This window comes from Anas acuta, chromosome 30 (genome assembly GCF_963932015.1).
Source record: "Anas acuta chromosome 30, bAnaAcu1.1, whole genome shotgun sequence".
NCBI classification, from domain to species: domain Eukaryota; kingdom Metazoa; phylum Chordata; class Aves; order Anseriformes; family Anatidae; genus Anas; species Anas acuta.
In genome coordinates, this window is record NC_089008.1 from 1,616,739 (window position 1) to 1,628,753 (window position 12,015).

The window sequence follows — 12,015 nt, forward strand, 5'->3', positions numbered from 1 at the left end:
GTGTTCCTGATGCCACCTCCGTCTCATGCAGCCACACATGGAATGGGACGGAGCAGACAGACAGACACCGAGACACAAAGGGTGGTGGTGTCGATCTGAAGGGATGTGAACAGCTTTGCAGAAAGACCATACCGAGAAGAACTACACCAGATCCTTCTTGTTTGGGGTGGCTTTATTCAGAGCTCGCAGATCAGCACGGCTTTCCCCAGTGCTCTCTGCCTCTCTCAGAGAACCAGCTGCATCGCCTCTCACTTGCTCAGCTTTTGACATGCAGTGGGTGTTGAGAGCAGTTGGATTGAGAGAGCTGCAAAACACGAGGGAGAACAAGGAGTGGCCTTGCTCTTGCCCACCATGGGGAAATGCTGGGAGCATGGAAGGAGGGGGATTCAGCCAGAGCACAGCCACGCAAAGCTCCCAGGCTCCTGCCATCGGATGCACTTCTGGCTTCCATTTGCTCTCCAACAGCCTGCCCTCTTGCAGCCATCACTGCTGGGCTGGGGCTGAACTCACCTTCACTCTGCCCATCTCATCCACATTGGCATCTGGAGGGAGAACCTGAGTTAGTGTCCAGCCACACGCAGCAGGCAGGGCTTCCCCATTCCCCACCACCGTTGCCCCCATGGTTACGGCTTGCCATGCAAAGGCATCAGCACTTCACACAGTGCCTAGAGGAGAAGGGTGAAGAAGGGACTGGCACTTACAGAAATGGCTGGGGTCAGCAGAAGAGTCTTGAGCACTACCAGCACCATGGAGACGCACAGAGAGAGGAGAGAAAAAATGTCCTGAAGGTCTGCAGCACCACTGCCACAAAGAAGCACAGGGCCATATGGGCCATTCCCATGGATGATGCTATAATCCTTCCAGGATTCAACTGAAGTCCACCCCACAGCAAGCCACTCCTCCCATGCCTTCTGCACAGGAAATGCAGTCACACAGAAGGACAAATCTACCCTTGGCCATGCAGCACCCCAGGGCCCTGCCATGCCCCCCACAACCTCCAACAAACCCCAGCCAGCAGCCCTTGGTGCTCACCTTGGGCATCTCCCTCTGCAGGCACCTGCAAGAAGAACAGGGGCTGAGGTGCACAGGCCAAGGTGCTGCCCAGCCCTGGCTCCCATCTCGGGGCTGGGGAACGAAGGCTGAGGGTCCCCAGCTCCCTCAGCAGCCTCCCCAGCTGGGCTGCCCACAGCCATCACCCCCACGCACCGTCTGCCCCAGCTGGGCACCCCCAGGATCCCCCCAATGCCTTTCCCTCTGCACCAGTCCCGCAGCAGGACCCCCAACACCTCAGCCTTTTCCCCGCCTTCCCCCACTCCCTCACCTTTCCTGATGGCAAACCAGCTGCCTGCAGACAGGAGGACAAGGCCGACGGCCGCCACTGCCAGCACCGTGCCTGTGGGGACGGTGTGTGGGATCCGGGCATGTGGAGCCAGGGGAGAGAGGGTGTGAGGGCAGCGGGGTGTGATGGGGAAAGGCAGGGAGCAGGACGTGCCCATGCAGCTGGCATACCATAACACTTGTCCTCACCTGTGGAGCTGTGGATATCAGTGGTGGTCTCACCATTACCTGCACCTTGAGGCAAAAGGGGTTTTTCTTAGTGGGGCCAAGACCTGGCACACCGCCACACCCGAGTCCTTTTTCTTCCTTTTTGTTCCTGCTGAGCAGGCACCTTTCTGTGTCTCAAACCAGCACCACTGTGCTCTCCCTTCTGGAACCATCCCACACTGTTGCTGATGTACAGGCTATAGCCTGTCTCATGACAATCACACCACTTTCCCTGCCATAGGCGCATCAATGTACAGGGCAGATCTTGGAACATCCCAGGCTCAACCCAGGGTCCATCAACATCCCCAGCTCTTGCTCTCTCTGCATGGGCACTGCACAGCCCCATGCCTCAGCCAAGGTGCTGCTGCAGGGATGGGGACAGCCCTTGAGAGCAGCTTTCTCTCTGTAGGGGCTGCCTCTGAGGAGAGGGAACACTCCCGAGGGGGAACCACCCCAGAGCCATGCCCTGCCTACTGCTGCACACAACTCCAGCCCCAGCAGTTTTCCGAAACCTTCTACCCTCACCACTCTGGGGCCGTTTCTCACCTGCCACAGAGAAGGTCCAGGCAGCACTGAGAGCAGAGTTTCTCACCCAGTTTTTCTTGTTCTTTTGCTGGTACCCACACGTGTACGTCCCGGCACTTCTGGAGGTGATGTTCAGGACCAGAGCCTAGATGAGCCTGCCCTGCTGGGCTTTCAGGCTGAACTCCTCCAACCCATTCTTGCAGACGACAACTCGCGTAGCAGGAAACTGCCAGTCAATGACACAATGAACCAAAACTGTTTCCCCTTCTTGGGCACTGGAAGCGTTGAGGTACAGGACTGGAGCCTGGTTGTTACCTGGAGAGAAGGCACAGGGATTCCCCAGGCAAGAGTTAGTGATTGCCGGGTTGCAAAACCAACTGCATGCCAAGGCTGGAGGAGTCTGCTGTCCTGGGGTTTACAGGGGGAATTGTGAGGGAATAATCCCCTTCCCTCTTCCCATCTCTTTCCATAAGACAATGTCATTTTTGGGACCCACCTCCATGCTCCCGAAATCCTGGAGAGCTGCAGATGTCCTGGGTGGTCACTCCAGCACCTGCAGCATAGGGCAGAGAGGGCTTTGCTTAGAAGGGTCATGACCTCCTTCTTTCCCCAAAACAACTCTGCCCCACCATGCTGCACACCTGCCCCGCACACACTGTCCCCGTCCTCCCCTGTGCCCACCACGGGCCTGTCCTGCCCCCAGCAGCAGCCCTCCAGCTCTCAGCCCCCACACCCAGCAATGCCCCAACTCACAGAGCACCAGCAGCAGGATGGCAGGGCCAGAAGGAGACAGCCTTGCCCATGGCACCTGCCCCAGCATCTTTTGGGGCGTTGCTTTTGGGGAGCAGCGTCTCCTTCAGGTGTCTGCTTTGCTGTGAGCTGGGGATGGTGGGGCAGAGGATTGCAGTGCAGCTGGGACCTGCCCTGTGGGCTTGCTGTAGCCGCCTGAGCCTGGCCGACTGTCAGAGGCTCTCATCAATGTGTAACCTGTCTCAGCCCCTGCTACATCCGCTGCTTTTGTTGAGCCCCCGCTGTTATTTCTGTCCTCTCACACACCGCAACTCTTGCTGTTTTTACCTGTATCTCAAGGGCAGTATTCTTCCTACATGGCCTCCTGCCCCTTTTCCCCTTGCCAGATTTGTCTCGTAGTTTTGCAGCTCTCCATTAAGCTACGAAGCTTGTACAGCTTCTCCCAAATACATTTCTGTCCCTTACACCCCCATGTTGGTACAACACTGCTCCATCCCCTGCTGATGCTCAGCCTCTGTACTCTTGTTGCTTGTGCAATGCTGTGCAGCCTGAGCCCCTCTGCCAGCCAGTGGTACTATTATCATCACTATTGTTATTGTTGTAATAAATGGCTCAGTCTTCAAAATAGGACTATAATCAAAGTTTAGAATTTATTAAAGGAATAGAGGTAAGCAAACAGCGCTGTTCCACCTACTCCACAGGAGACCCTGGATGGAGAACTGATCTCAGGTTTTCCCCTGTATCTGCAGTAGCACCTCTGCTGAGACATGGGGCTCTGCAGTGCCAATGTAAAAAAAGCAAGGGTTAGGGATATCAGTAGGCCCTGGACTGTGCCACTACTACTACAAGCTCTCCCTCAAATTTTTACTACCCTATGTCTGGGAATTTACACTGTCAGAGGCCTTCCTGAAGTGCAAGCAGGCAAGACTCATGCTCTCCCCTTGTCTACCAGTATGGTCATTTCATCATAGAAGGTTGTTGGCTTGGCCATGCATGACTTCTCCTTGCTAAATTCCTGCTGACTACTCCTGATGATTGGTTTGTCCTCCAGGTGCCTGGAAATGCTTTCCCAGGTGAACTGCTCCCTCACCTTCCAAGGGATGGAGGCGATCTGACTGGCCTCTACTTCCCCAGGTCCTCCTTCTTGCTGTTCTGGAAGAGCAGTGACGTTTGCTTCCCTCCTGTCTTTGGGCCCTTCTCCCACTCGCCTTGACCCATCAAGGATGATGGAGAGTGGCCTCGCAGTGACATCTGCCAGCTCCTTCAGCACTCACTTAGGGGTGCCTCCTAGTAGGGCCCATGGCCTTCTCTGCTCAGTTGGTAAAGCATTGTCCCACCTGATCCTCCTACACCAAGGGGACACCTTCCTTGCTACAGCCCCTGCCCCTGCCTTCTGGGAGATGAAGTTCCTTAAGGTTTGTTTTGTTAGTAGATACCTATCCAAGGAAGGCATTTGGTACTTGTGTTTCATCTATCTTCTGGGCAGTTGTGGTGGTTTCACTGCCATGGAAGCTTTTCTTGGCAGCTGTGGTGGCTTTACTAAGGAGGACAGAGAGCTCCATCACAACCACCCTCTCATTCCCCCTCCAGAAAGTGTAAGGGGGAGAAAATAGAATGTGAATGCTTGTGATAAGAATAGGGAGATCACTCAAGCTTTATTGTCACAGGCAAAATGAACTGAGTATCGGGAGATAAATGAAATTTGTTACCTATTATTAACAAGATGAAGAAGTGAGAAGAAGACAAACAAACAAACAAATATATATATATATCTTCCCCCAAATCCCCAGTCTTCTACATCCTCTCTCCAGAAGGTGTAGAGAAGGGAGGAAAGGGGCCGGTGGTCAGTCCGTGATACTTCATCTTCGCTGCTTCTCCACAGTCACTCTGTGCCCCTGCTCCAGTGGGGTGCCCCTGCCCCAGGATGCCGTCCTTCCAAGCTGATCCTGCATGGGATTCCCACAGGCAGCAGCTCTTGAAGACCTGCTCCGTTACAGGTCTCCCACGGGCAGCAGCTCCCCCCAGACTCCTGCTCCTGCGTGGGCTCCTCTTCACGGGCTGCAGCTCTGGCCCGGGGCCTGCACAAGTCTTCTTCCATTGGAGTTTCTCCCCTATTCCTTCGAGGAAGGGAATTGAGAGAGCAGCGTGGGGGAGCTCAGGTGCCTTCAGGACAAAGCCTCTGCCTTTCCTGGTTGTTGTGTGGTCGCATGAGGGTCAAAGTGTGGGTGCAGATGGCTCCCACAGTGCTGTGCTGGCAGCACTATGGCCCCAGCTGAGACTCCCTGAGAGTTCTTCATAAGCTGATTCACCAACAGGATGAAGGAGAAAACTGCCCACAGCAACTGCCACAGAACTCTGAAGTCACTTTGGCCTTGGTGCAGGATTCCACTCACGTCCTCATCATTTGTGCACACATTGAAGAAAAGCAGAGTGATGTGGTCAGAAGAGAGCAAATCCGGGTGGGCACAAGGGGCAGGAGCTCATTACAGGGACAATGTTGCCGCTGAGATACAATTAAAACTAGTGTGTGCTGCAGTGTGTGAGAGGACAGGAAAAACAGTGGGGGCTCAACCAAAGCAGCGGATGTAGCAGGTTCTTAGGCAAGGCCCCCACTGATGAGAGCCTCTGGCTGTGGGACAGGCTCAGGCGGCCTCAGAAAGCCCACAGCACAGGTCCCAGCTGAACCGCAAGCCTCTGCCCCACCGTCCCCAGCTCAGAGCAAAGAAGAAACTTGAAGCAGACGGTGCTCCCCAAAAGCAGCACCCCAAAAGATGCTGTGGCAGGCACCATGGGCAAGGCTGTCTCCTTCTGGCGCTGCCGTCCTGCTGCTGGTGCTCTGTGAGTTGGGGCATTGCTGGGCGTGGGGGCTGAGGGCTGGAGGGCTGCTGCTGGGGGCAGAACAGGCAGACATGAGGATGGGGACAGTATGTGTGGGGCAGTGGTGCAGCACCGTGGGGCAGAGTTTGTTTGGGGAAGGCAGGATGGGGATGGCTTCCTCCAGGTATTATACAGATCTGAGCAAGGGGCACACTTCTCCAGCACCATAAATTGTCTGGAGTGTTGCTCTGAGGCTCTAGGACTGCTGAGTTTTTTAAGGAGATATGGGATTTACCTGGAACAAGAAATCCACAAAAAAAGGGATTGGGATTGGCATTGTTCAAGAGGTTATTGAAGAGATACAGCATGAGAACACGCAGATGTAATGATGCCTGCTTAGCAGTGAGGATTTGGTCAGGGGGGATATGGGAGTAGGGAGATATGGTTGAGACTGGTCACTGCTCCTCTCAACAAATCCCTCTCTGCCCCTTGGTCCAGGTGGCAGCATGAGCTCCCAGGACATCTGCAGCTCCCCAGGTACTCGTGAGTCCTCCCCTCCCAGACCCAGGGCACTTGGAAGACCAACCACTGTGAGCTCTGCCCTATGGCAGCCCTTCACTGCTGTGTCTCCTGCAGGGGATCTCCAAGCTCCAGTTCTCCAAATGAACTCAACTTCTGCTCAGCCAGGTACCACAGTTGTGCTCCAGTGTATTCTCCCTGTGGTGTCACCCGTAATACGAATCATCATCTGCAAGGATGGGAAGGAGCAGTACAGCCACAAAGCCCAGCAAGGGCAGCTGAGCTACTCTGTGGTCCTGAACATCACGTCAAGAACTGCAGGAATATATACCTGTGGGTACCAGCAGAGGAATGAGATGAAACAGAGGAGGAGCTCTGCCCTCAGTGCTGGCCAAATACTGGATTTCCCTGGTGAGTCATGGCCCTGGGATGGAGGGGTGAGAAGGGACGGAGGCACTTGCCACCACATGGCTGTGCTGAGGCTGGAGCTGTGTGCTGCAGCAGTCTCTGGGGTGGTTCACTCATGGGAGTGTTCCCTCTCCTCCAAGGCAGCCCCTAGAGAGAGAGAGCAGCCCCCAATGGGTCCCCATGTCCTTGCAGCACCAACTCTGCTTAATATGGAGCATGGGGCATGCTTCAACATCTGCCCTGTGCATTGATGAGCCTATGGCAGGAGAAAAGTGGAGATTGTCATAAGCTGAGCAGTTACCTATGTGTGAAGAAGAAGTCTACATTTCTGGCTCTTAAAATGGGCCTGGAGTTTTTGGGTGAGAACAGGGAGATATTGGAGTTCTTAGGTATTTGGAGACCTCTGCGTGGAACATCAAACCAGCTGAAAGGGACATGGTATTGAACCAAGGGAGAAGACCACAGGGGTGTTGGACTGAGGTGTAGGGGTGACAAGGTGTCTGCATGGCAAGGACACAGAAGTGAGGACATGGCAAGGACCCAGCAGCAGGGACATGGGCACAAGCGTGTGGGTGCCCCAGCTCTCACTCCCTCTAAACAAAATCCTCTGTGCCCCAAGGTGCAGCTGCTGGCGTGACCACCCAGGACATCGGCAGCTCCCCAGGTGAGGATGTCTGTGGGGATGTGTGACTGAAGAGAGGTGTGTGGGTTGGTGATGGCAAGGGAGAGGGAATTTTTTCTCTGTGTGTGAGCTCCTGGGAAGAAATCACTTCCCTGCATGGAACACAAAGCATTTTGTGTCCAGTTCTGGGATTCCCTGTACAAGAGGGGCATAGAACTACTGGAGAGAGTCCAGAGGAGGGCTGCAAAGATGATCAGAGGACCGGAGCCAAGAGCGCTGAGCCTTTTTAGCCTGGAAAAGAGGAGACTGAGGGGAGACCTCATCCATGTCTATAAATATCTGAGGGGAGGGTGTTGAGAGAATGGTGCTGGTCTCTTTTCAGTTGTGCCCAGGGAAAGGGTGAGAGACAATGGGCTCAAATTGGGGCACAGAAAGTTCCATCTGAATATGAGGGGCATTTCGTTACTAGGAGGGTGACAGAGCACTGGAACAGGCTGCCCAGAGATGCTGTGGAGTCTCCTCTGCAGATATTCCAAACCCACCTGGATGCCATTCTGTGCAGTCTGTCCCAGCTGATCCTGCTCAGCAGAAGGCTGGACTCCATGACATTCAGAGGTCCCTTCCAACCTTGGCCATTCTGTGATTGTGGGATCCTCTAGCACCAAGAATCACAGACAGATGAGAGTGGTGGTGCCATATTTAATCGGCAGGCACACCTTGGCCAAGCTATACTTAACCACTCACGAGGGAATTTAGACAGCAGATCCATGGGGGCCCATGTTGGCACAACAGCCGCGGGCACTTTTATGCCTCCCCTGGGGATGGTGCTGGCTGTCGGTGGAGGGATGTGGCCATGGGGCTGAGGCTCATTCTGGGAAGGATCTGGGTGCACTGTAGACACTAAGCCTGTCCTTTTATCCTGGCAGGCAATGTGGTGAGTTCCCCAGCAAGTCCATCAACCACAGGTGAGTGATTCCCTCCTGCACACTCAGAAACCCGAGCATGGGGAGTGGGCGTGCTGTACTGCGTTCCCCAGGACATGGGGGCAAGCAGGAGCTTTACCAGGCAGGAGCTGTGCCAGCTGCACGGGCACGTCCTGCTCCCTGCCTCTCCCCATCACACCCCGCTGCCCTCACACACTCTCTCCCCCAGCTCCCCATTCCCGGATCCCGCACACCCTCCCCGCAGGCATGGCGCTGGCAGTGGCGGCCGTCGGCCTCGTCCTCCTGGTTGCAGGCAGCTGGTTTGCCATCAGGAAAGGTGAGGGAGTGGGGGAAGGCAGGTGGAACGGCTGAGGCCGTGGGGATTCTGCTGGAGGGCTGGTGCAGTGGAAGAGGAGTTGGGGGGAACCTGGGGGTGTACGGCTGGGGGAGATGGTGCCTGGGGGTGATGGCTGTGGGCAGCCCAGCTGGGGAGGCTGCTGAGGGAGCTGGGGAGCTTCAGCCTTCATCCCCCAGCCCCGAGATGGGAGCCAGGGCTGGGCAGCACCTTGGCATGTGCACCTCAGCCCCCGTTCTTCTTGCAGGTGCCTGCAGAGGGAGATGCCCAAGGTGAGCACCAAGGGCTGCTGTCTGTGGGGTATGCGGGAGGGAGTTGGGGGAATGGAAGGGCCCTGGGGTGCTCCTTGGCCAAGGGCAGCGTTCCCTGTGTGTGTGTGGCTGCATTCCCTGTGCTGGAGGCAGGGAGGATGGGGCTTGCTATTTGCTGCATTCCAGTTCACCACATGATGTAGGAAAGCAAGACCCAAGTGAGTTTCTCATGTGGCAACCTCACCACAAACACACACCCAACAACCATTCCATTCCTCTCCAGGCAGCAGCACGTTGACAGCCCACAGATGGAAACCATAGACCACGGTGAAGTCACATGTGAGTACCTCCTCCCTTGACGGAAACCATGCACGCGTCTGAGGTGGAATCCCACCACTTCATTTCCCACTGGGACATACAAAATCCTTGCCCGTTCCTCAAGGGCAGGTTTCTCTCCAGCACCTCATGTCCTGCTTCTTCCTTGCATGCAGAGCGTGGCTGTTGCCTGCACAAGGGACATGGCCGCATCCCAGTGCTCCCAGGGACAAAGCCCATTTGCTTGGGGGGTCCTTCCACACCAGCTCCACCCTCAGGCTGCATTTCCCCTGCTCCAGCTTCTGCCTTTGTCCTTTCTTCAGTTTCTCTTCAGTGTCATTTCTGCTTCAAGAACTACACAAAGCACATCACAGCAACGAAAGCTGTTGCTCTGTTTCCTTGCACTGGTGGGGAAAACATTTTATAGCTCATTCTGAAACCACAGGCAGCAGCCAAGGGAGGATGTTGTGGTTGGGCGACAGGCTATAGATATATCACCACCTGATGTGCTCTCAGGACGAGTTGCAGCACAACCTTGTTTACCCATGCCTGCACAGAGCAGTTTGCAAGGTGTGTTGTCTGTGCAAAGAGAGGCGATGCCACAGAATGGTGGAAATACACCACACCCTCAGAATCTTTGCTCCACTGCTGCTTAGTCACGTCCCAGATCAGGGTGATGGGAGGGGAAATGTGGTCAGGCATTGAGTGTTAACCCAAGGCAGCTGATGCCCAAAGCTCGTGGAGGTTCACCCGCCTCCAATCAAGAAGGGCTCATGGTGTGTTTTTTTTTGCCCCCACAGACTCCACCATCGCCCATGTTCGACGGGACAGGGTGAGTCATGGCACAGCTGTGCACAGCTCCTTTCTGCACTCCTGCAGCCTGGTGTGCAGGGCTCACAGTCAGCAGCTGAAGTAACAGGGTTTCATTTCTCCCTAAAGCCTCCACCCGTGCAGCAGATGAGCGACACCTCAACGTATGCCACGGTGACCCGCACCCACACCCGATAGCACTGCAACAGGGCAAGGGCACAGGAGCCTTGTCCACAGCTGCCTTTGCTCTCCTGCAGAGTTCTTGTGCAGACATATCGTGGGGCTGATGGGTACACTTTGGGCTTCTCTGGGGTTTGTTGTCAGAGGGAAGGGCTGTGTGTGTCTAGCCAAGAGGCTGAAGGACTCATATTTCTGTTTGCAATAAATTAATACCTCTAAAATATATCAGGTGTACCAAGTAATATTGTGAGTGCATCAATGGTTTTTCCTCATGTGAAACCATCTCTCTGTGCTCACTGGAAATTATGTATACCTAAACTGCATGATAAAATCACAGGGCTGCTCTTCCATGCACCCACACAGATGGACATTTGGACCTATAGGGACCGGTATCACTGCAGGGATGTACTTGCATGTGTCTACGAATTGGCGTGTGCGCTGCAGATGTCGTTTTGTTTAGAAGAAAAATAAACATCTCCGGATGTCCATAAATCCACGGGTCATGATGGGATGCTCAAGATGCTTATGCCAGGAGCTGAAGGATTTGGTGGAAGTCATTGCTAGGCCATTGTCCCTCATCTGTGGTAAGTAATGGGCATCAGGAATGTTACCTGAGGACTGGAGGAAAGCAAATGTTAGTCCAGTCTTCCAAAGGGGAAAGAAGGATGACCCAGGTAACTATAGACCAGTCAGCCTCACCTCCATCCCTGCAAAGCTGATGGAACAACTTAGACCTGGCGTTGTCTCTAGTCATATCAAGGATAAAAGTGTCATTAGGGGCATTCAGCATGGGGAAGTCATGCTTGACCGAACTGAGAGCCTTTTATGAGGATATAGGTGGAGGGATAGATGATATTAAAGCAGTGGATGTGGTCTATCTTGATTTCAGTAAAGCCTTTGACACCATCTCCCACACACAGCGTCCTCGCAGCTAACCTGAAGTGTGTGAAGGGTGATCTGGTAGTGAGGTGGACTGTGATCTGTCTGAAGGGAAGAAGCCAGAGGGTTGTGGTCAATGGGGTGGAGGCGAGTTGGAGGCCTTTATCTGGTGGAGTCCCTCAAGGGTCGGTCCTGGGACCAGTACTTTTCAATTGTCGTGGTTTAACCCGGCCGGCAGCTAAACACCACGCAGCCGTTCTCTCACCCTCCCCCCTCCCTCTCTGGGACGGGGGAGAGAAACGGAAAGTGAAGCCCATGAGTTGAGATAAAGACAGTTTAATAAGACAGGAAAATAATAATAACAAAATAATAATAACAATAATAACAATAATAATAATATGGTGATAATAGGGAAATAATAATAATATGTACAAACAAGTGATGCACAATGCAATTGCTCACCACTCGCTGACCGATGCCCAGCCTAACCCCGAGCAGTCCGGCCCCCTCCCCCCGGCTAGCCACCCCTATATATTGTTTAGCATGACGTCAGATGGTATGGAATACCCCTTTGGCTAGTTTGGGTCACCTGTCCTGGGTCTGTCCCCTCCCAGCTCTTACTGCACCCCCAGCCTGTCCGTTGGCAGGACAGAGCAAAAGGCTGAGATGTCCTTGGCTTAGTATAAGCACTGCTCTGCAACAATTAAAGCATCGGGGTGTTATCAGCACTCTTCTCATCCTAAGCCAAAACACAGCATTCCACCAGCTACTAGGAAGAAAATTAATTCTGTGCTAACTGAAACCAGGACATCTATCCACCCCTTATTCCATACCATTTATGTCATGCTCAGGTTACACTCTTTTCCATACATTCTAATTAGTCACCTATAGTAATCATGGTAGTGATAACATACAGTGTAATATACTAATTAACATGGTACAATTCAGTTCATGGGCTATTCTCACCCAGTATTAAATCTCCTTGAGGTACACACCGGACCTCTCCGTTCTTTTGCATCACCCACCAAGTGTATCCAGGTCCCTGAGCGAAAACAATTCCACGAATAGGTTTGCCTTTTCCTGAGGCAGGAGTAGCCCAGACTGTTTTACCCAGCA